Source organism: Octopus sinensis, linkage group LG7 (genome assembly GCF_006345805.1).
Source record: "Octopus sinensis linkage group LG7, ASM634580v1, whole genome shotgun sequence".
NCBI classification, from domain to species: Eukaryota; Metazoa; Mollusca; class Cephalopoda; order Octopoda; family Octopodidae; genus Octopus; species Octopus sinensis.
In genome coordinates, this window is record NC_043003.1 from 100,698,514 (window position 1) to 100,724,882 (window position 26,369).

Here is a 26,369-nt window from a genome sequence, read left to right on the forward strand (position 1 = left end):
GTGGATCTTTTGAAGCACCTTTACCACTTGAAACATTGCGTTATGACTCATTACTTCATCACTGTAAGCATGCCAAAGCATGCTCAATGTCTCTGTAGCAGACTTTCCAAGTTTAATCCCAAATTTCATGTTGGCTCTTTGTTCAACTTTCTGTCCATGACAAAAATCACAGACTACAGCATACATGTGATCACAAAAGCAAATTTCACAACTTGTAAAGTAAATACAGTTATGTCACTCAGAGCACTGCCTCATGAAAGTCACTGCTAGCTTTCACTGTGCACACAACCGTATGCTGTCATCTGTTGGTGTGCTACAGAACCAGTCCAGGAACTTTTTGATAACACCTCATATATATCATCATCATCATCATCATTTAGCGTCCGTTTTCCATGCTAGCATGGGTTGGACGGTTCTACTGGGGTCTGTGAAGCCAGAAGGCTTCATCAGGCCCAGTCAAATCTGGCAGTGTTTCTACGGCTGGATGCCCTTCCTAACACCAACCACTCCGTGAGTGTAGTGGGTGCTTTTTACGTGCCACCCGCACTGGTGCCAGACAGAGCTGGCAAACGGCCACGAACGGATGGTGCTTTTTATGTGCCACCGGCACGAGGGCCAGGCGAGGCTGGCAACGGACACGAAACGGGGCGGTGCTGGCAACGGTCGCGAAACGGAAAGTTCTCTTACATGCCACCGGCACTGGTAACACATCTGCAATTTCCATTGATCGATTTCCATTGATCGATTTCGATTCTGATCCTCACTTGCCTCAATGGGTCTTCACAAGCAGAGTTTCGACATGCCACCGGCACTGGTAGCACATCCGCAATTTCCATTGATCGATTTCGATTCTGATCCTCACTTGCCTCAACACGTCTTCACAAGTAGAGTTTTGTGTCCCAAGAAGGGAAGGTATGCATACGTAGGCTGGCTCCATCCCATGTAGAAGGCCACGGGTTGTGGACTCACTTGTCCTGCCGGGTCTTCTCGCGCACAGCACACTTCCAGAGGTCTCGGTCTCTAGTCATTTCCTCAGTGAGACCTAAAGTTCGAAGGTCGTGCTTCACCACCTCGTCCCAGGTTTTCCTGGGTCTGCCTCTTCCACAGGTTCCCTCAACCGCTAGGGTGTGGCACTTTTTCACACAACTATCTTCATCCATTCTCGCCACATGACCATACCAGCGCAAACGTCTCTCTTGCACACCACAACTGATGCTTCTTAGGTCCAGCTTTTCTCTCAAGGTACTTACACTCTGCCGAGTGTGAGTACCGGCATTACACATCCATCGGAGCATACTGGCTTCATTTCTAGCGAGCTTACGCATATCCTCAGCAGTCACGGCCCATGTTTCACTGCCATGTAGCATGGCTGTTCGTACACACGCATCATACAGTCTGCCTTTCACTCTGTGCGAGAGGCCTTTTGTCACCAGCAGAGGTAAGAGCTCTCTGAACTTTGCCCAAGCTATTCTTACTCTAGCAGTTACACTTTCAGCACACCCACCCCCGCTGCTGACTTGGTCACCTAGGTAACGGAAACTATCAACTATTTCTAGTTTTTCTCCCTGGAAAGTGACGGAAGTTGGTCTCAGAGCATTTTCAGTGTTTATTGTTCCTGAGCATCTGCCACATACAAAAACCATCTTCCTAGTTAGCCTTCCTTTGACATTGCTGCATCTCTTATGTGTCCATAGCTTACACTTGGTGCATCTTATAGAGTTTCTACCTACACCTTTTCTACAGATCGAGCAGGGCCATCTACCTGAAGGTGTTTGTGATTTGTCTACCTTCCTACTGATTACGACTTTGGTTTTAGCTAGATTGACTCTGAGGCCCTTCGATTCTAATCCTTGTTTCCACACCTGAAACTTCTCCTCCAGTTCTGATAGCGACTCAGCAATTAGAGCAAGGTCATCAGCATAGAGGAGCTCCCAAGGGCATCCTGTCTTGAATTCCTCCGTTATTGCCTGGAGGACTATGATAAATAGGAGGGGGCTGAGTACTGAGCCTTGGTGGACCCCTACCTCTACCCGGAATTCTTCACTGTACTCATTTCCAACCCTCACCCTACTAGCGGCGTCCCTATACATGGCCCGCACAGCTCTCACTAACCATTCATCTATCCCTAGTTTTCTCATTGCCCACCAGATAAGGGATCGGGGGACCCTGTCGAAGGCTTTCTCCATGTCAACAAAAGCCAGGTACAGGGGCTTATCTTTGGCTAGGTATTTCTCCTGCAGCTGCCTTACCAGGAATATAGCATCAGTAGTACTTTTCCCTGGCACAAACCCAAACTGCATCTCATCTAAACTAACTCTCTCTCTAATTAGTTGGGCTATGACCCTCTCCGTAACCTTCATCACCTGGTCCAACAGCTTGATACCTCTGTAGTTATTTGTATCTAGGGCATCACCTTTACCTTTGTAGCAGTTGACTATTATACTGCTACACCAGTCATTGGGTATGACCCCTTTGTGTATCACCTGATTAACTATATGGGTGACTAGGCTATAGCCGACACTACCAGACATTTTGAGCATCTCTGCAGTGATTCCTGATGGGCCTGGGGCTTTCCCTGTCTTCATGCTTCTAATTGCCTTAGCTACCACAGAACTATCAACTCGGATAGCTGGTCCCTCTGTTGGGTCAACATTCGGCAGACTCTCTTTATCCCATTCATTTTCTTCATTCAGCAACCTTTCATAGTGGCATCTCCAAACCTCTCTCTTCACATCCTCATTTAGCGCAAGTGAACCATCTTCCATGCGAACACACTTCTCTCCTACCACATCACGATTCTCTCTCAAACACTGTCTTGCAACACGAAACACCTCCAGTCTTTGGTCCTCACGGCGCAGAACATTGGCAAATTTTTTCTTATCTGCTTCCCCTCTGGCTAAATAAACCTGTCTCCTAGCTTCTCTTTTGGCAGTCTGATACAATTCCCTGCTACCCCCATTTTTCCAGACCTTCCAAGCCTGTCTCTTTTCTCTAATAGCCCTGTCTACAATATTGTTCCACCACCACGTTATTCTAGGTCGAGAGGGGACTTTGCACCAGCCACAGATCTGGTCAGTGGCTCTCAGCAGGTTGTCCCTTAGAAACGTCCAGCTGTCTTCTACCCCCTGTGATGCTCTATCCCCTTCTACTTCGTCAGAGGCTTCAAGTAATATGTCCCTAAATCTCTGTCCATTTGCAGGATCTTTAAGCTTCCAGATCCTTCTTCTCCATATTTGTCGTCTTCTGGTTGTCCTCCTAGTCCTGATCCTAAAGTCACTAACTACCAGTCTATGTTGTGGGGTACATTCTTCACCTGGGAAGGTTTTGGCATTTATAACAGCCATCTCTCCCTTTGCCTTGTAAGGATGTAGTCAATTTGGCTGGTATGTTGGCCCGATTGGTAAGTGACTAGGTGGCTGGTAGGTTTCCTGAAGTTAGTGTTGCAAATCATAAGATTATTTGCATCGCAGAACTCCAGCAGCCTGGTTCCCTCCTCGTTGCGGGAGCCATAGCCATAGCCTCCATGTACGCCATGGAAGCCCCCAGCATGTCGTCCAACGTGACCATTGAAGTCACCAGCCACAAAGATAAGGTCTCTGTCGTTCGTCAATGAGGTAGTCTGCAGTAGTGTCATAGAATCGGTCTTTCTGTCCATCGGGTAGCCCCGACTGAGGAGCATAGGCTGATATAATGGTTGCTAAACTATGATGAAGCACTAATCTAATCTTAAGTATTCTGTCACTTACTCTGATTACCTCAATTACTTTATCTACCCATTTCTCAGCGATAAGTATACCCACGCCACCAACCCCGTCAGTGTTCCCTGCCCAGAAAATCTTGTACCTGCGTTCCTTGCCTGTGAGGAACCTAGCTGATCCTCCTCTCCACCTTATTTCTTGCATGCAACATATATCCACACATCTCCGTTCAAGCATCTCGACTATCTCACCAGACCTACCTTTCAGAGTGCCAACGTTGAGGGTGCCAACCCTGAGGGTGTGGAAGGCATGGGCTCTAGAGACCCTGGGACGGTGGACAGTAGCTTCGTGTACCTGAAAAGAAAGCTCGCATTTGGCAGAATTCATGTGCAAGAAATGAAGTAGTAAAGTAGCCTTCAGTACAACCTGCATAACGCTAGCCTTTCATATTTTGCACTGTATGAACATTACCTTACATAGGTCGAGACTAGGGGTAGGGAGGGGTATGGATGGTGAGAGCATTTGCAGTCTTCATGGGAAGCAACCCCGGAATGGAAGAGAATAGGAACTTCCGGCATGCGTGGTGGGGGTGGGAGGGCGGGTGCACCGTAGCTGAGTAAAGAGGTTCTGTTAATCGTGAGCTAGCAAATGGGTTTGTATGAATCGGGAGACAATACTAAACGAAAAATTGAAAAATTGAAAAATCAGAGTGGCTATGAACCTGGAGACAAGTCTAAACGAAAAAAATGTTTGAGCTAGACAGGGTAATGAGGGAATACTGAAAGAATGAGAAACAATACAATGAGATGGAAATTGAAGAATAGAGAAAGAATAAGGATAAGTGCAAGAAAGAAGGTAGTCGTAGCGAGGTTGGACGATTCACTTAACTTTTAGCCATTCATGATCTGTGCGTATTCTTTAGATATTTTGAAGCGAGTGGGGTTAACGATAAATGCGATGGCTCTTTTATGTATGGCGATGATGGTTTTGGGGAGGGGGGGGCATAGAGGACCATGGCGATGATGGTTATGGGAAGGGGGGACATAGCGAGAGAGAGAGAGAGATACGGTTAGTTAGAGAGAGAGGTCAAGGGACACGTGACAATAAGCGGTGTGAGGGAATTTGACTGGGGACGGCATTGTCGATAAATAAACATTAGATAAATAGGTTTGAAAATCAGAAAAATCAGAGGGATATCATTATTGATAGCTAATATAACACCGTAGCTGAGTAAAGAGGTTCTGTTAATCGTGAGCTAGCAAATGGGTTTGTATGAATCGGGAGACAATACTAAACGAAAAATTGAAAAATTGAAAAATCAGAGTGGCTATGAACCTGGAGACAAGTCTAAACGAAAAAAAATGTTTGAGCTAGACAGGGTAATGAGGGAATACTGAAAGAATGAGTGACAATACAATGAGATGGAAATTGAAGAATAGAGAAAGAATAAGGATAAGTGCAAGAAAGAAGGTAGTCGTAGCGAGGTTGGACGATTCACTTAACTTTTAGCCATTCATGATCTGTGCGTATTCTTTAGATATTTTGAAGCGAGTGGGGTTAACGATAAATGCGATGGCTCTTTTATGTATGGCGATGATGGTTTTGGGGAGGGAGGGGCATAGAGGACCATGGCGATGATGGTTATGGGAAGGGGGGACATAGCGAGAGAGAGATACGGTTAGTTAGAGAGAGAGGTCAAGGGACACGTGACAATAAGCGGTGTGAGGGAATTTGACTGGGGACGGCATTGTCGATAAATAAACATTAGATAAATAGGTTTGAAAATCAGAAAAATCAGAGGGAATATCATTATTGATAGCTAATATAACACCGTAGCTGAGTAAAGAGGTTCTGTTAATCGTGAGCTAGCAAATGGGTTTGTATGAATCGGGAGACAATACTAAACGAAAAATTGAAAAATTGAAAAATCAGAGTGGCTATGAACCTGGAGACAAGTCTAAACGAAAAAAATGTTTGAGCTAGACAGGGTAATGAGGGAATACTGAAAGAATGAGTGACAATACAATGAGATGGAAATTGAAGAATAGAGAAAGAATAAGGATAAGTGCAAGAAAGAAGGTAGTCGTAGCGAGGTTGGACGATTCACTTAACTTTTAGCCATTCATGATCTGTGCGTATTCTTTAGATATTTTGAAGCGAGTGGGTATTTCTTTATTAAGATTATGAAAATCGATACACAGAAGGACAAATACAGGACATACATACAAAAAACATTTAAGAGATTCGATTAAAAATTTTGTTTAGATTCATTATAAAATAATATCCTTTGCATAACCAGTATAACAAACAACAGTAGATGAACTTGTAGTCTCACTGGAGTTTTTACACCCCGGCAATTTATGAGGCCCTGCAGCTTCCACTTCCTCTCTCTCCTCCATGGTCAAGCTGGGTTTCTGACACCCACCTTTCTTTCCACTTCCTTCCATCTTTTCTCATACACACCCCGCGGTAAGATCCTCTTTTCCAGCCCCATTTTGCTCTTCAGATGATATCTGAAGTAAGTGAGCAAGCTGGGGCCGGAGACAAAGGATCCTATCGCGGCTCCTTCCATTCTCGTTCTCCACATGCATTCCTTTACTACTGCAACCGTGCAGTGAAAACATGCCTCACCTTCCTTCGAGAGTCCAGTTGGCGGTATCATCTTAATCATAGACTCAGCCGACAGCTGTACTCGTCCCAGATGCGATAACACGTGTTCTGCGTAACTTATCAAGTCGGACAACTTCCGACAGTGAACAAAAGCGTGCTGGACGGTTTCATCGTCCAACTCGCACCTTGGACACGTCGGTGGCACTGAAACTCCGTGCCGCGATAACTTCTCGCGAACAGGTAAAGCATTCCTATAGCACTGCCAGGCCAGGGATCTTTGGAAATTATCCAAATACCCCGACCTGAAGTTTTTTTAAACAGGTTGGCAAGCTGGTCTCATCAAACCCCAGAGCCCCTCCTAGGACGTCGTCGTTTTTTGCCTCTACCAGCCCTCTATAAAATACCGAGGTGGTATTTCCGCAGCCGGCCTTGCCCGCCTTGTGGATCAGCGTGAGTGCCTGTCGGCACTCCTTTTGCCATGGAGTCAGTTTCCATCTTTTGATGTAACCGGGTTAAAATTCACTAAGGAGGCCGGTCTCGGGAAAAATCCCCCTGCCAGCGGACTCCACACCTTATCACCCTCCAGGTGGTGCCAGAGATGCCTTAGCCTCAACGCATGTCTGCGCATCATCAACCAAGGCATTCCTAGCCCACCCTTTAACGGTTCCTGGCAGCAAACGGAGCGCCTCACAAGTGGCCTTCCTCCTTTCCACAAAAAGCGGAAAAGGATTCGCTCCAACTTGTTAAGCCATGAATCGGGGCAAGGGACAACGGTCAGGCGGTAGGTGATTACAGATGCAATGAACATCTGCACCACCTCCGCCTTTCCTTTCAAGGACAGAAACCTTCCGGACCAGGTCCGTACTATGGCTTCCACCTTGCTTGTCACCTCGCTCCAGTTCTTCTCCGTTTGGGAGTCTGGCCCGAACCAAACTCCCAGCAACTTAACAGGGCCATCCGTCCAGTGTCCCACGACACTGGACGATATCGACTTGCTCCTCCAGGTGCCGAGGCGCAAGCCAACCGATTTGTCCTTGTTAACCTTTGCTCCTGCCACCGCCTCGTATCCTCTGATAGCCTCCTCTACACAAGGTAGTTGGGCCTCTTTGGACACGATGAGGGTGACGTCATCCGCATAAGCAGTAACCGTCCTCCCACCTCCGATTTCATCCGAGTTACTCCCCAGCCTCTCCAACTTTCGCAGCAATGGCTCAAGAGCCAATACGTACAAAAGTGGTGACAAGGGGCACCCCTGACGCACTGAACACTCGATCGAAAACGGTTCCGTTAGGTAACCGTTTATCTGGACGGTGGACTTGATGCCGCTATACATAGCGGAGATCCACCCGCGAAATACAGGGCCCAGCCCAGCCGCTTCGAGGACCGTCGCCAGGTACCCATGGTCTACCCTATCGAAGGCTTTACTTTGGTCTAAATGGACCATTACCCCGCCTTTGCCGGCTAATTTACCCACCCTATCTAAGGTATAGCGTATAAGGTGAAGGTTGTCCTGGATCGACCTGCCTGGAATTGCACATGTCTGTGCTCTCCCTACAAGTTTCTCCACGACAACCGTCAACCTTTTTGCCAACACCTTGGCCAAAATCTTTAACTCTACATTAAGTAGAGTTATGGGCCTGTAGTTACTGATGTTATCCCCCTTGCTCGGGTCTTTCTGGATTAGCGTCACCACTCCCCGGCTTACAGAACTGGGAATTCTCCCATTCTGCTGCCAGTTCGTGTAGACGCCCGCCAGTATTCCCCCGAACAAGTCCGGCATACTTTGGTAAAACTCGTAGGGCAGACCATCCAACCCCGGCGACTTCTCCCCGGCGCATCCGGCCAGTATCTCCTTATCTCCGCGGGAGTGATCGCTCCTTCACAGCACTCCACCTCACGCCCCGCGAGCCGCGGTCCGCCGGCTAGGAAGTCCTTTAAGGCCCTCCCCCGATCCAGCGAACCACCACCCCCGAACACGCGAGCGAAATGCTGGTGAAGAAACTTTTGCATCTCCTCCTGTCCATAGATCTTTTGTCCCTGTTCGTCAGTCAAAGATTTGATTGAGGCTCTGTTGCCTCTCTGACTCTCCACACGACGGGCCCATCCGGCCACGTTAATACCTTCTCGTTTCCCAGCGCGCAGCTTAGCTCTGACTCTGCAACCTTCGTGTTTGGAGTTAAGGTGGCGGTACAATACCGTCCTTGCCGCCAACACTCCGGATGCAGAGCCAGCTTCCATTGCCTCGTCTAGATTCTTAACTAAATCGCCCTCTAGACTAGCCCTATCTATCCTTAGCTGATTGCTAAATCTAACGGACTCTAAACGAATGGCTCTTTTGAGGGCGTGCCACCATCTATTGTTAATGATGGTGCCACACAATGCCCTCTGAACTAACACCTTAATCCGGGTACGGAAGTCTTCACAATTCAAAATAGCCTTGTTCAGCTTCCAGTACCCGGGTCCCTGTCTATGACACTTGTCTAATTGCACCTCACACGTCACAAATTTGTGATCCGAGTAAGGTACAATATGAAATTGTGGACAACTAAACGTATCCTTATCTCTTTTCTTAATAAATATCCTATCTAGATACGATCTGTGTGAGCCGTCGTTGTTACTCCACGTCCACTGTGGAACGCTCGGCTCATCCAGTCGGTAACGGTCCACTAGATCAAAGCTCTCTAGTAGACCCTTGAGGCTAGGGTTCCCCTTCCTATTGGTTGAGCCAACATTGTCGATGTGCGCTTCAAGGACAGTGTTAAAGTCCCCTACTAGGATTACTGTTTTCGACGTCGCTAAAAAGGGCTCCAGGTTCCGAAAAAAACCCGTCTGTCTACCCTCGTTCGGGGCGTAGACAGCTACCAACCTGAAGGACTGTTTACTTACGTGAGTCACATCCAGGACAACCAGCCTGCCTTCTGGGTCCAGAAAGACAGTACTTACCTGCAAGTCCAAGCTCTTCCTGATGAAGACTGCCACGCCTCTGCCTCTTCCTCGGCTAGGAGAAATAAATTTCTCGAAACCATTTAGAAGAGGCGAGAACGCTTGGGTCTCGCTCATCTTGGACTCGGTTGCAATAGCAATATCTACACCGTGTGTTGTGAGGTCGTTCAGGAAACAAATTTGTTTCCGTTTCGACCCCATTCCACGTACATTTATACAACCCAGCTTAGCCATTGTGGGTGAGAGAGAAACATAAAAGTACTCACGGTTGTGAAAGGGAGCATGACAGTTTAAGTCTGCCTGCTTCCCCTTCTTCCGCTGCTGCAGGGCTCTTGACCGGCGTTGCCACTGGGCTCTGGGTGGGTGTGGTTGCCGGGGTTATTATTAGTTTGCCCTCCATAACCTCTTTGGTTACGTCTCTTATTAGACGGTTCCTCAGATGTTCCTGAAGAACCTCCTCTTTCCACTCGTCCTCCCCTACCTTGGCGAAGCGAGCGGTTGCTTTTACATCTGTGGCTCTACTGTACAGTACAAATCTTGAGAATTTGCAACACTTATATACTTTTTCATTTTTCTCATCGAACGCTATTATCCTTTCGTTCTTCTGTAGGCACTTTTTTATGTCTTGTTTTATGGGGAGGGGCTTGGCAAACTGTTTTCCAATGAAAACAGTGCCATGGGGGTAGGGTTGGGGGATTTGCTTGATGTGTGTGTCTGCTGTGTTTGCTGTTTTTTTCCTTGTTTGGGGAGGGGAGTCCTGGGTATTCTCTTTTTTTCTTTTATGAGTGACTTGTGTGTAGTCCATTAGTTCTGTGTTGTCTGTTTTTGTTTCCGTACTTGTCTTCGTCTTTTTGTTGTTTTTTCCTGTTTCCTCCCCTTCAGTGATAGGGACACTTTGAGGAGGCGCTTCTTCTATTTTTTTCTTTTTAATACAATTGGACCGGACGTGACCCTTCTCTCCACACTTGAAGCATCTGGGTCTACGTCCCTCTACCGAAACTCTCATTGACGTACCGTCCTCATTGAAAATTCTGTCGGGCAGGTTTTCTAGGATTTTGTTCTCCGCCTGCACGAGGAGCTCCAAGGTCTGACCCTTCCACCGTACCACCTCTTTCCTTCTCATTTGCAGTATTGATATTTCACGTTCAATGTTGTGCAGGACTGCCGCTGCTACCCACATGATGTCGTACCCTCTGGGTATGTCTTCTACTAGTAACTTAGCAGTACGCTTCCCCATGTACGAGGGTAGCAGCATGATGTCGTCGTTTTTAAGGGTCAACGACGACACCTCTCTCGCCACCTCTGCCGTGTCAAAGTGCGCCTCGACCGTAGCACTGCGTGCACCTCTCACGACATGACGAATTTTGTCCCACACCGGGGACAGGCACTTCTCGACAATTTCGTTCTTCACATCCATAATCTTCTTTTCTTTGAAGCTATATACCTTGTAAATCACAATTCTTTCTTTGATCTCTTGTACTTTTGCCTGCGGCGGTACAAGCCTTATTTCGCCTCCTTCCACTTTTACTAGATTCCTGAATTCATACAATTGTTCAATTTTGAATTCGACATCCATCATGGCGCCGCCCACCGCGGCCGAGAATGACTGTTTGGGTACTTCTTTATCCTTATTTTCACTTTTTCCCATCACGGGAAAATCTTCCTTCGACGTCAAGTCGAACTCCATTTCAAAAAATTACCTCCAAGGTAACAAAAATACAGTTAATACAAATTTTCTGCCCCGTAGGGCGAAAATTACCGTTTTACAACGGGCACTGTTCAAAACAGTTAACACAAACAATAGTAGCACCAATCCGAACTCTCTTAAATGAAGGCAGCAATTTCTCACAACGCAAATGAACAGTAACTCGAGAACAAAATTTTTGAAGCGAGTGGGGTTAACGATAAATGCGATGGCTCTTTTATGTATGGCGATGATGGTTTTGGGGAGGGGGGGGGGGCATAGAGGACCATGGCGATGATGGTTATGGGAAGGGGGGACATAGCGAGAGAGAGATACGGTTAGTTAGAGAGAGAGGTCAAGGGACACGTGACAATAAGCGGTGTGAGGGAATTTGACTGGGGACGGCATTGTCGATAAATAAACATTAGATAAATAGGTTTGAAAATCAGAAAAATCAGAGGGAATATCATTATTGATAGCTAATATAACACCGTAGCTGAGTAAAGAGGTTCTGTTAATCGTGAGCTAGCAAATGGGTTTGTATGAATCGGGAGACAATACTAAACGAAAAATTGAAAAATTGAAAAATCAGAGTGGCTATGAACCTGGAGACAAGTCTAAACGAAAAAAATGTTTGAGCTAGACAGGGTAATGAGGGAATACTGAAAGAATGAGTGACAATACAATGAGATGGAAATTGAAGAATAGAGAAAGAATAAGGATAAGTGCAAGAAAGAAGGTTGGACGATTCACTTAACTTTTAGCCATTCATGATCTGTGCGTATTCTTTAGATATTTTATACATATATATATATATATATATATATATATATATAGTTGATTGAATGAAGTAACCACGTAAATAGCTAGAAAAATGACTTATGTTTATGGATGCAACAGCGCTCAACTCCTAGTACTTAATGTCATGGCATGACAATATCTAAGTTACAATAAATAGAAGACAAAATGCTTCGTACATTAAAGATATATGCTTGTATATTTTATGTTAACATATATGTCTGTATGTATGTTTATCTACAGAGAGATTTTCCTCCATTGGTGGCAATGACAAGCATTGCTTTCCCAATTGACCGCCTATATCTCATGTACCTTCAATCCTTTGTTGCCTTGCAAATTTAGAGTGTCTTCGTGAATGCATGCATGCCAGTGCTATTAATCCAATCTGAAACATGTGATATCTAGATACTGAGTATTGAAATACTGCAATAATAACACTTTTACATCATTCTACTGTTTTGTTCCTAAGGAATTTCATTAGGGCAAAAGAGTTAAAAGACCCTTGCAAAGATCATCAACAGTGAGCTCAGAAGTGACTTGAACAGAGAAGGAATACAAAGGTGGTATCAAAAAGTTCTTGGACTAGTTCCTGTAGCATGCTGACATGGCTGCATGTGTAGTGAGAGCTAGCAGTGACATTCTTGAGGCAGTGTGCTGAGTGATATTGCTGTGTTACATTGCAAGTTGTGAAATTTGTGTTTAGTGATTACATGTATGCTGTAGTCTATGTTTTTGTCATGGACCAGAACAATGAGCCAACATGAAATTTTGCACTGAACTTGAGAGATATTAGGTATGCTTTGGCAAGCTTACAGTGACAAGGCAATGGCTCATACACAATGATCCAGTGGTATGGGTACTTCAAAAGTAGAAGAACATCCCTGGAACACAATGAGTAATCAGGAAGACCTGCCACAAGTGTCACCCCTAGAAATGTGATATTGTGCATCGAGAATTTGTCCCCCAGGGCCAGACCATCAATCGAGAGTTCTACTGCAACATTTGGAAGCATTTGAGGGAGGACATTTGGTGAAAGCATCCAGACCTGTGGAATGCAAAGAACAGGATTCTTCACCAAGCTCTCCTCACTCATGAGTTTCTTGCCAAAAACAACATGGTATCACTTCCACACCCACCCTATTCACCAGATTTAGCACCTGTAGATTTGTAAACACAAAAAAATAAATTAATATATATATCCTGAGTTACAACTAAGTATAAAAATCAACCACCACGGACCCCAATACTCAATTTATAAAATTCATATTATAATATTTTTATATCATTATGAATTTTATTTAAACCAATTGTTTGGAAAACAACCATACTCTTTATACTAATAAAAGCAAATACTTTTGTTAATTTATATCTCATAATTATTCCTAAAAATTGAAAATCTTTTGTGCAAACTACACCACAAAAACACAATATATATATATGTATATGTATGTATATATATATATATATATATAATAATAAATATTAGGGAATGAATCCAAAATTACAGGGAAAAATCAGATTTAGGGTTAAATCCAATTTTATAGTAAAATATTATATAATATATATATATATATATATATATATATATATATATATAAAAACACAATAGACACTAATATATATATACATACAATACAGATGTATAAAATATAGCTCAAAGGTTGCTGTTTTAACACTGTTGTCAAGATCCGGAGCAAATTGTAGAAAGTCCTCAATTCGCTTACAGAAAACAACTTTCAGGATAGATTCCAAAAATGGAAGGAACACTGGGGCTAGAGTATTGCTGTGCAATGTGACTATTTTGAAGGACATAATGTTAAAACTTAGGTAAATAAGTTATTTTTTATTAAACATAACTAGTGTGGGAATCTTTTGATACCACCTCTTAGACTTGATGATATGTGAACACATACCTCCATCAAATAGACTCAAGAGACAGCCAACCAGATATTGAACTGACTCGAACATATGTTAACAAGAGCATCCATTACATGAACTTAGGAGACAGCCAAGAAGAGGATGAACCAACTTTAAGATATGCAAACATGAGCCTCCATTGTACAAACTCAGGGGACAGCTGAGCAAATGTGATGGACAAGCAGTAAGCCTATGCGATGAGCTAATCCTCTGGAGTGCAACAAGGTAGCTGTTTCTGATAACTGGGGAAGAATTTCAACAATATAACATTGTGAACGACACCATAATCAAAATGAGCCTCTTCAAATTATCAACAAATTTCACAGATCATACAACACACTCCAGTACCCATCATCTTTGGTTCAAGGAGAGGACAGCTACCATTTCAATATTCTCAAGACTGACCCAATATTAAAAAAGAAAACTCCTACGGTTTCTTGTAAGGAATTTTATGCTTTTCACTTCACGTCGAGGGATAAATTATTTAAAACCCTTCATAGAGGTCAAAACCTATTCCACCAGCTTGCTGTCAATATGTTTACCAAAGTTAAAGCAGAGATATTACAGGCAAAGCCACCTTCCTAAATACTACTCCCCACTATATTTGAGGTGTCTTGCCTAGCAAGTTACTTAGTGACCTTGCTGCTGCCAGTGCCACATAGAAAGTACTCAGTACATTCTGTAAAATAGTTGGTATTAGGAAGGGCATCCAGCTGTAGAAACCATGCAAAAACAGACAGCATATTTTGCAAGTAAAGGATCTCTTATTTCACATATGTATGAAGGTGCAAAGCAAACAGACAAGTTGTTGACAGAACAAGCAAGAATGACAATGCTTTTAGTAACTGCCACCATGTGCAATAAGTGTTGATTTCTATGTAAGAAGGAGTATTTTTTGGCTTTCCTTAGGTATTGGGAGTGTTCATCACTCATGAGATCAGATTAGCTCAAAACACCTATACCTGATGATCTACCAATGACATTCTGAGAGAACCACATGTTTTCTATTTTTTTACACATTAGTCTTTTCTCTGAGTTTCTCTGAGACAAAATATTACAGCAAGTGCCATTCTACATTTACACACGCACACACACACACTATAAATGTCATACACTTCATTATTTTAATCTGTTTCTATCTCAGGTGCATATATTATGTATGTGTCTATATATATAGAAGTATGCATGCATGTGTATATATATATATATATCTATTCTAGACTCTTTGTCTTGTCATATACTTAGATTCTTATAACTGTTCATTGGTACACTGCATTAAATAGATAGATCATCATGCTGGAATATTGTTAATTATATGTATCGTATATGTTAACACAGTCAATTGAATTGTGCTCATTGCACTACATAAATGATAGGATCATCTAAAATCACACAAAACCAGCCATATTGGCTGATGAATGCAATCTCATGTTTTTAGAATTCTGTTAGGGTTTCATTTATGGGCAAACATATAACTTGCACAAGTATTGTGTGTGTGCGTGTGTTAAAAGCTAAGTATGAGAGATATAGATGGGGAAAATTAGATGACTTGATACTTAGTTTTCCCAAGAATACTGATAAAATCAGTAAAGCATTTGTGTTGATAACATTGGAAAAAAATATGAAGTTGCAGCCAGCAAGTACAGGTGTTTTCCTATCCCATCTCAACAAACAGTATGCAAGGTTAAAAAATAAATTTTGCCTGCCATAAAGCCAAATTCTCTACTACATGTAAATTTTATCCTATATTCATGGAAATGATATGGTAAAACAACTATTCTCTTTCTCTGCTGAGCTGTCAAATATGTGTAGACTCTTGTATAACATATCAGTTGACAGTTGTGCTAATGATGATCTCCATCATTATTATCAGAATCATAATTGTTATGGTGGGGGTAATGATGATCATAGCAACAGCAATAGTGATATTGTAAGATGATAAATGAGGATGAATGATGATCCATATTAATGATGATGGTGATACTGATGAATGATGGTGGATGATGATTTAGTGATGATGATAATGATGTTGAGGACAATGATGGTGATGCTAACACTAATTCTGTCAATGACATTACCCACAATTCACTTGTCTCTACACTTCTCATCACCTTCACAGTGTCCAACCCACAACTTAGGCCATACACTAAGCACAGTTACTTGGTTTTTGCTAATTAATTTTAAGGGCCTTTAATTCCAGGTTTGTTTCCAGCATAGAGTTATCAACATAGAAAAGTTTCCATGGGCAACCAGTCTTAAATTCTTCTGTCATGGCCTGGAGGACAGCAATGCTACATGGTTGTGAAGCTTGGGCTGTGAATGCAGAGGAAATGTAAAGACTAAAAAGAAATCCACAACCCCAATAGTGAAACGTGGGCTGTGAATGCAGCAGACATGTGAAAGGTTGAAAGAAATGAAGCTAGCATGTTCTGCTGGATGTGCAGCATCAGTGTGCATGTACAACAAAGTGTGAATGTGTTTAGAGAAAAATTAGGTAAAAGAGGCATCAAATGTAGAGTGCAAGAGAGAGGACTATAGTCATATGGTCATGTGATGCATATGGATGAAAACAGTTGCATAGAGAAGTACCAATCACCAAATGTGCATGAAATTTGTGGAAGAAGGAGACCCAAGATAAAGTGGTGAAAAATGACCTCCAGATGTTGAACCTCATAGAGGAAACAGCTATGCTCCTGCACACAATGTTCTGACAAATCTCTTCCCAACTACTTGTCTTCCTAATACCTCCCCTCCAACTGTGTTCACCACTCACTGGGTTCCCCTCCTCTCTATCTCTCACTCTCATGAACTTACTTGCCCATTCCCCACATCCAATCCTTTGTACCAATCCACTAATACACATTTCCCTGTTACTTGAGGGTAGAGCCTGACACATCTTCACCACCCGCTTCTCTTTCTCTCACTCTCTTCCAACTGGGGTAGCTATGTATCTCCTCTACAACACGACACCTGATTTTGTCCCTCTATCATACCTTAACCTCTCATCACCTGACATAAAGCTACTTCCCTCAACACTACTCTCCCACCTCAGCTAAAGAGTCTTGTCTTGCAAGTTATTTGGCAGTCTTGTTGGTGCTGGAGCTTGTAAAAACACCCGGTACACTCTGTAAACTGATTGGTGTTTGAACGGGCATTTAACTGTAGAAATCATGCTAAAACAGACAGCAGAGCATGGCACAGCCTCTGGCTTACCAGCTCCTGTCAAACTATCCAACTGATGCCAGCATGGAAAACAGATGTTAAATGGTGATGAGGATGATGAGAATGATAATGATAAACAAATAATCTTTTTATAGAAGTAACAAATTTACTTAATAAGAAAAATAACAACAGGAACATCGACTACTAGCATCAATGTTTTAACATTTGTTTCTTTGATCATACTAACATGTCTGCCACACAGAATATCATTACTTATAGCAATATTATAATGAAGGAATATTCAACTATGTGAATATTTAATTAGTTAATTCATTACTACAGTATCTATTTAACAATAGATGGACAAATTTATCTCTGACACAAAGTAATCTTATCTGTTCCACTCAAACATAACTTCAAATTTCTTGCCAAAAAACATAAAAGAAGATATTTTTAGTTTGAACAAGTGAGAAATGCTAAAAATGAAAATTGAATATACAAGTGAAAGATAATTCACAAGTGAAAGTAACCTAAGTTTTATTGATTTCAGTTCAAAACAATGAAGAAACAGCATAAAAGAACAATAATTGGAAGATAGAAAATGAACCAAGAAAAAAATACTAATGATTTCTAACTTTGGTGCCATGCCTTAACTTGCAGAAGAAAAGGATGTCGTCAATCAAAGCAATCCCAATGTATTTTCCTAGTGCTTATTTTTACTGATCAACCTCTAATTTAGAGGAATAAATTTTTAAAATATTGCATTGCATTTTGTTAATAACTATACAGGTTCAACTACAGCACACCTGTAAAAACAAGAAACAATGCTCACTTCTGACACACAATTTTACTGATTCCATTTATTAAGAATATATGGTTTAAGCTGTCCTTGACTAACTTTCAACTGAAATATACTCCTTCAATGTTCTGATTAATTTTGAAAATAATCAAAAATTGAGAGTAAAATAATTAACTTTTTTTACTATAAAACTTGTTTTGGAACATAACCAAATTTTCTTGGATTATATTATGACTGAAAATTTTATTTAAAAATGAACACCTTAAAACAGGCTGGTATACAAAAAGTTTACTACTACTACTACTAGTGGTGGTGGTGATGATGATGATGATTCATTATCATTGGGAAGGAGGGGTATTATCACCATCATGATTTTTAGATGCTAGCATGGGTTAAATAAGATTCTCAAAGTAGTTCTCTATGGCCAGACACTCTTCATGCAGGTAAGCTTTATTTATTTCCCATAAGGTATTATTCTGCTGGCCAACAACTAAAACTGATTTTTATTGCTGGTTTAAACATTGACAATGTTTAAATATTGTCTCCTTTTTTCTAGGTTTTAAGTCTGTAAACAATATCAACACACAGATGGGAAGAGACAAACACACAAACACACACACACAGAACAGAACATAAAGAGCCAGAAGAAATGGTGTCAAGAATTTTGCTGACACACTAATAATTCTACCTGCTCAACACTTTATACAACATTAATAGAGGGTATGATTGATTAAATCAACCACATCCTCTCTCAAGATTTAATGGCCTCATACCTATGTTAGAAAATATTATCAAATATTAACAGGTTATAATGAATTGTGAATGTGGTATTTTTGGGAGCTTCCATTTGTAGTTGAACTGTGTCTGTCAGTGTGCTGTCTCTGAGATAGAGGACAATGTCACACTTGTCATATCCTTGCACAACCAGAAGTACAGCTATTTAATTTGCTGTTGGCACATTAAACCTTCCTCCATGTTGACCAAATGGTTTCTTGTCTGATCTGATAACTACCATGTAATCCATGGAGTCAGGTGGAATTGTTTCAAGTGCAGTCTTGAAGCCTCTGATCAGGTTGTTGCTGTTATGCAGCATCTTTTGAAGAGACACTACAATGCTCATCCTCATGCCAGAAATGTTCTTGCACCTCCCTTGGCCTTCTTGCTGAGAATCAGCCGTAAAATATATTTGAAGGAATTTTGGTGATTCATTTGACAGAGGTAGCAGAGAGCCAATCTGATTATAAATCTGACCTTGCACCTTGAAATTTTGCATGAATCCTGGCTCAGTTATATCACGTGTGGCTCCAAATGATGTCATCTGTAGTGCAGCTTTGTACTGTCTAATTTTGTTTTGAAAGTGCTTGGAATCTTGGTCAGTTGGTAACAACAGTTTCTTCAATTGCTCTAGAGGTTGGGGGATTGCAGGGAGTTTAACCTTTCCACCACTGCAGCACAGTGCAGGTGTCTCTACAGACTACTTCTTTGCTTTATAATGTATGCACTCAGTTGTCATTGCACAAATGGAAACTCTAGTGTCATCTGCATAATGAACTGCTGGATCATAATTGAAAGCTGCTTCATAGAAGCAACTGCTCTTCGTTTTGCAGTGGAGATCCTATTCTTTATCAGCCGTGCATACCACTGTTCATCACTTTGAGATGCTCTGACTTTTGTAGTGCACAGTCTGTTTGTTTCTTGGCATGCTTCCCTTTCTGCAGCTATCTCTCTTTCCCTGGACAGTGACATTCTTTTGGCTGACCTTGATACTGTAGGCAAATTTGCATAAGTACAGATTTCTGTCACCCGCCCCCTGACTTTGGATGCTCACAACTTTCAGAAAAATGGATATTTTGTAATGAAATTGTCTACGAATATGTGTTATATAATGTAGATTCCAAATATGCAATCCCAGATAAGTCATCTTAGTAACATATTTCTGTGTACCAGACCTTTAGCTGCTATTTTTAGCATAATGAGGTTTCTGGTGAGGGTTTCATTTGCCTTCATTGCCTATTTGTTGCTTCAGTGGAAATCTATGGATGCACAAACCCACAAAACAGAGAAAATGAAAGAAATATGGACGACTTGTTCAGAAACACACCCAAGTGGGGAACAGGTCTCAAAAGTAACCCTCAATTGTTTTCTCCCCAAATTCCTATGTCCTTGGGATCTACATAGTCCGAGGTATATTTGTAGAGAATTTCATAAAACAATATACATTTTCTTGAAAGTGAAGACGAATTGAAGTGGACTCCTATGAATTTTCAGAAATTCCCCACCCCTCCTAAAACATTTCTCCCACAAAATTTTGTATATTGGGGTGGGGGTAGGGAATAGAAATCTGTAGTTATGCCGATAAATTTGACCCTTTCCTCCTAGGCATCGTTATATACAGAAATACACAAGTGCAGAAGATAGTAAACAATGAAAATAACTTGGTAATGGAAATTATGTTTCTTAATACAACGGGCAAAAAGTAAATAAGAAATTTTGATGGACAATAAAGTATTGTATGGGTTGAAGCAAAATTTGTCTCTCAGTGAACCAAAGAACCAGTATCAAAGGAACCAGAAAGAAACCATCAACAACAGAGAAACACAAAACCATATGGATTGAAGTGGAATTTATGAAGATACCTCCGTCAGTAAATTATGAAATTACTTACATTAGTAATTGTGAACTTCTTTCTGTCAGTAATTTGTTGTTGTTTGTTTGTAAATAGCGATAGACAGTTTAGACTTACAGTGAAAACAATAACATGGAAGTTAAACAATGGTGTATGAAAACTGAAAGTGAAAAGAATAGCGTCTGAAAAATGAAAGCTAAAACAAGAGATATAGCTAGAGAGATTTGTTACATCATCATCATCATTGTTCGACCGTGGTCGAGACAATGGAATTTACCATGCTACGCCAGACTTCACGGTCATCATGGCATTACGGAGGTCCTGTTGCTGGATGCCTGTATCCCTGGAGATTACATCAGGGTAGGAGAGTGTGCGCCCTCTGGTATTGCGAGTAGATGGCTTCCAGAGGAGAAGAGTAGAAATTACCTCTTTTTCAGCTCTACAACAATGTCCAGCAAACTGGACTCTCCTACCTTTCACAAGAGATGACACAGGTAGTAGTTTCTCATATATTTGCATTTTGGTTGGATGGCGCTTCCACGAGAGATTTGTTACAAAGAGACAGAGATAGATAGAGAGATATACATAAAGAGATATGTTAAGTCACTGTCACTAGAAAACTGTAAGTAAATATTTAAAAAACTTTCAAAGACATGAACGTAATATAAAAAGCAATATTTTTTATTTTTAATGATTTTTAATAAAAAAAGACACTTGCTCAAGGTGCCACACAATAGGACTGAACATGACATTATGTGGTTGGGAAGCAAGTTTCTTACCACATAGCCATGCCTGCACCTATGTATATGAATATATATATATATATATATATATTCTTCTTTTTTTCTACTTGTTTCAGCCATTTGATTGCGGCCATGCTGGAGCACCACCTTTAGTCAAACAAATTGATCCCAGGACTTATTCTTTGTAAGCCTAGTACTTATTTTAGCAGTTTCTCTTGCCAAACTGCTAAGTGACAGGAACGTAAACACACCAGCATCAGTTGTCAAGCAATGATGGGGGGACAAACACACATATATATGATGGGCTGCTTTTAGTTTCCATCTACCAAATCCACTCACAAGGCTTTGGTTGGCCTGAGGCAATAGTAGAAGGCACTTGCCCAAGGTGCCAGGCAATAGTAGAAGGCACTTGCCCAAAGTTCCACGCAATGGGACTGAACCCAGAACCTTGTGCTTGGTAAGCAATTTACTTACTACACAGCAACAAATATATATTCATACCTCTGCAAATATATATATACATACATAAACAGTAAAGTGAGTAGTCACATCAAAGTAACAGCTGAATGTTACTACTAGTTTAACCCCAGGAAGAGTGTCCACCCACTCATTTTCAGTGCAATGTTCTGCACCCTTTATATATAACACATCACTAGCAGGGGGAGCAAACCCCTACTACCCTCCAGCAGCTAACAGAATTGCTGGACTGGCTCAGTTTGGCTCTTCCTCAGCCGCATGCACTTGCGCACTGGGGTGATAGCTAGGATCCACTTCTGCCAGTGATATATTGTAAACAAAGTGACCATCGGTCACTGATATGCAACAAGGAACATAGCTAGTTCTAAAATCTCAAGAAGAGATAGAGTAGTAACATAAACTAAACAGTAAAGCAAGTAGCCACATCGCTTTACTGTTTAATATACATTACTACTCTATTTCTTCTTGAGATTTTATAACTAGCTATTTTCCTTATTGCATATCAGTGACTGATGGTCACTTTGTTTATATATTGCTGGCAGAAGTTGATTCTAGCTATCATTCCAGTGTGCAGGTGTGCATGGCTGAGGATAGCCAAATAGCTTGAAACCAGGCCAGTCCAGCAATTCTGTTAGATGCTGGAGGGTAGAAGGGGTTTGCTCACCCTGGTAGCGATGTATTGTATATAAAGGATGCAGAACATTGCACTGAAAATGAGCTGGTGGACAATCTGTCTGAGGTTAAACTAGTAGTAACATTCAACTGCCACTTTGATGTGGCCACTCACTTTACTATTTAGTATACGTTACTACTCTATCTCTCCTTGAGATTTTAGAACTAGCTATTTTGCTTATATATACATATATATATCTGGTGATATGACGTTTTTAAGAAGACCCACCCATGTCAGCAAAACAGTTCTAGAAGCATTGTGTCCCACTCACACTTAAGAAAACTTCTCACATTCCATACCACAACAAATCAAACTACATCTCTCTGTCTCTTCTCTTTCTCACATTTCCACTTCATGCACTATGCTTACCTCCCACTCCCCAATCCTGTCCACTTGGCCCTGTCTCACTGTTATCAGATAGCCCCCAACCTGTGTGTTCCACCCACATGTAACAAGAAAACTTTTCATACACCATACCCCAACAAACCAATCTACACCTCTTCTCTTCCTCACATTTCCTCCTTCATACACTATGCATACTTCTCACTCCCCAGTCCTTTCCTCACAGCCTTATTTCTCTTTCATAGGTTTTCGCCACTCACTCCTCGCCCTCTACATTCTCTAATCATGCTTCTTTCACAATATCCTAACACTTATATTATGACCTTCAAACCTCAAGGGTATGCCCTAGCACTTACCACCATCTATATCACTCTCTTCCTTTACTCAACTATCTCATTTATATTCCAATACTTATCCCTTGTGTATACACCTGGCACTTTGCCACCATCTTTATCCTACCATCTCCCACTCTGTCCCTCCTTATCCTGCACTTCCCTCAGCTTAGGTAACCATGTATCTCCTTTGTGGCAGCACACCTGTTTTGGTCTTCATTCCTGATCTCTCTCTCTCTGGTCAGATAACCTTGTACCTCTTCTACAGCAAGACACCTGTTTCTGTCTCACCATAACCTTTCAACATCTAACACAAGATCACCTCCTCCAATGCCCCTTCTACTCTCAAAAGATTTTTTGTCTTGCAAGATACTTGGTGACCTTGTTGGTGCAGGTGCCACTTAAAAAGCATCCAGTCCACACTGTAAAGTGGTTAGCATTTGGAAGGGCATCCAGCTACAAAAATCCTGCCAATACAGTCACAGAAGTCTGGTGCAAGCTTTTACCTGGCTGGCTCCTGTCAAACCATCCTACCCATGCCAGCATGGAAGGAGGACATTAAATGATGATCATGATGATATATACATATAATATATATATATATATATGTATACCAGAGTAAACACATAAATGTGAAACAAGGTGGAAAAAAGAGTACAAAGTATATATATATATATATATATGTATATATATTCTTTTACTTGTTTCAATAATTTGACTGCAGTCACGCTGAAGTACTGCTTTAAAGGTTTTTTAGTTGAAGAAATTGAAACTAGGACTTATTCTTTATAAGCCTAGTACTTATTCTACAGGTCTCTTTTGTTAAGTTAAGGGAATATAAACACACCAACACCAGTTGTCAAGTGATGATGGAGGAACAAACACAGACACAAAGACACACACACACATACATATATATATATATAATATATATATATATATATATATATATACATATATATATATATGTTGTTGTATTTAGGAATGGTCATTTTGCCAGTTTAGCCAATAAAAACACACGCACTATATATTTGGTGTTAATTTGCTTCAGCGTTATTTATTTTTTACATTAATCTTAATCTTATTTTGGCCAGAGTTCTTTCGTCACACTCCTGTGACTGCATCAGTGGTCCTTTGCTTTCTTCTTTTGTATTTTGAATTCCTATTGTATACAATAGGAATACAAAATACAAAATGGCTGACCGTTAGTAAGGAGAGACACACAAATAAGAAAGAAGAAAGCAAAGGACCACTGATGAGGTCACAGAAGTGTGATGAAAGAACTCTGGCAGAAATACGATTAAGATTAATGCAAAAAGTAAATAACGCTGAAGCAAATTAACACCAAATATATAGTGCATGTGTTTTTATTGGCTAAACTGGCAAAATGACCATTCCTAAATACAACAACATCTGTTTTAACACACGATTTCACAACAAGAATCTTGCAAAACAAATATATAAACGTATATATATATATATATATACGATGGGTTTCTTACAGTTTCCATCTACCAGATCTATTCACAAGGCTTTGGTTGGCCTGAGGCTATAGTAGAAAACACTTGCTCAAGGTGCCACACAGTGGGACTGAACCTGGAACCAAGCCACTTAGCCATGCCTTCACCCATATATATATATATAAATTATTCTATAATTATATACATAATTATAACAAGGGGTCAGTTATGTGCCTTGCCATGTACTGAATTAGAAATAGATGCTAATGTCTTTCTTACTACCATAAAATCTCTTGTTATGATTATGTATATAATTATAGAATAATTTGTAAAATTTACCTAAAAGGTTTTTTATTTACATACTGGGTACCTTGTAAAATTATTACTGATTTTACTCTATATTGTTAAAATTAATGATATCTATCTATATATATATATATATATATAAAATATTTTTTAGTCTTGTTTCCCTTCTGCTGCTGCTGAGAGTGTTTGGGTCCCCCTTAGAGCAAGTTTATTCCTGCTATGATTACTTTTAATACAAGAAACATAAAAAGAAAAAGTGTGTGCGTGTGTGTGTGAGAGAGAGAGAGAGAGAGAGAGAGAGTGAGAGAGAGTGATAGAAAGAGAGAGAGTTAATGTTTTGTGTGTAGCTTTTTTATTTTTCTTCACAGGAAGGAAGAAATCTGATAATGAGACAGAACAAAATCAAGCTTAGACCTGTTTCTTCAAATGAGAATAGGTGGAATTGTGAAGGAAAGAAGACAGAAAAAGAGAGTAAAGAATGAGAAAATTTCTTAACAAGAATGCCTGGTACCTGGGAACAAATTTATGACTAGAATGATGGTAGTTATGAGATGGAGGGAGGGGGGGGGAAAAGAGAGAGAGAGAGAGAAAGAGATGGGAGAAACTTTGGGTTTGCAAATCAATACTTTAAATCATTATACTGAAGGATATTGGATGCCTGCCAAGTCATAACTTGACATTTTGTGATATTGGATGCATGCCAAGTTATTACTTGACATTTTGGGAAAAAGTCCTTGAGTACAGCCTTGCTTCAGTTAGAGCCTTATGAAGACAGCTGGGCTAGCAGAAACTGTGGATGCCCAACAGATGGACTGTGTTTTATGATATAAAGTTCTGGTCTTCATATGCAGCATCAGGTTAATTCTGCCTGAAGATTAGGTTAAGGTTACAAATGCCTGTGGATTATTCAGCCACTCATAATTCAGTTCCACAAACTGAACATCTGGAACATATCGTTATTATCACCATTTTAATATACACTTTTCCATGCTTGCATGAGTTGCATGGAATTTACTGAAGCAAAATTTTAATGCTGGATATCTTATTTCCTCAAGGAGAGACAAGTCCTTGCAGGCTATTGTATGGCAGTGACACACATTTACAATCATCACACAATGTCAAGACAAGGTGACACAAACGTACACACACATTTGTACAATAAGCTCCCTCTTATCCAGTACTCAAACTGGAACACTTAAGCAACCAGCATCCAGGAAAAAATTAGAGAAAATGTGTTCTTAGTTAGAGTCAAGAGAATTTGTACAAATTTTAATTATCATTAAAAAAAAGGGAAGCTTTTGCTTTATCTAAAATGCATTGTTGCTTCACAAAGTAGAGTACAGCATTTTATTTAGCTGCATTTACAGTTACCTGTCAGAGTATGGAGTAGACAGGCATGGAGAAGTGTTGGGGATTGGTGATTTGCAGTGCTGTTCATGGGGGTTAATTTGTAACGGTGACCTTGGTGCAGGCGGTGCTAAGAGTGGCTGGTACTAAGGAGGTATATCCGGGTTGTTGGCAGCCAGTGGCTTGAAATTGACCAGAAGGGTATAGCTCTGGTGACAGCAATATGATACCTCATATTTCTTGTTGATGGATACTGTGGGATGGTAGATGATATGCAGGTTTCCATGGAGGCACAGCTGGCAATTTGGTGAATATGGGGGTGCCCTGTTGATAACAGTCTACTTGATGCTGGGTGTTTTGTCTTGGAGGTCATGAAGTCTCCAGAGAAGTGGCGCTCTCTCTGTCTCTGGATCTAAATGAATGAAAGTGCTGGGAATATCTTCCCTTGAAGT

At 41.0% G+C, this 26,369-nt stretch overlaps 1 protein-coding gene and 1 long non-coding RNA gene across 23 annotated transcripts in view; one reads left to right on the forward strand and one right to left on the reverse strand.

Annotated features, from left to right (window-relative positions):
* LOC118764356 overlaps window positions 1-20,460 on the forward strand; it is a 28,053-nt gene extending 7,593 nt beyond the window's left edge. The window contains exons 3-4 of the long non-coding RNA XR_005000184.1: window positions 15,284-15,290; window positions 20,349-20,460. This is a non-coding gene — a long non-coding RNA (uncharacterized LOC118764356). The remainder of the gene's footprint in view (window positions 1-15,283; window positions 15,291-20,348) is intronic.
* Window positions 1-26,369, reverse strand: part of LOC115214490 (dual specificity protein phosphatase CDC14A) — a 292,683-nt gene that overhangs the window by 208,300 nt on the left and 58,014 nt on the right. The window lies entirely within an intron of this gene.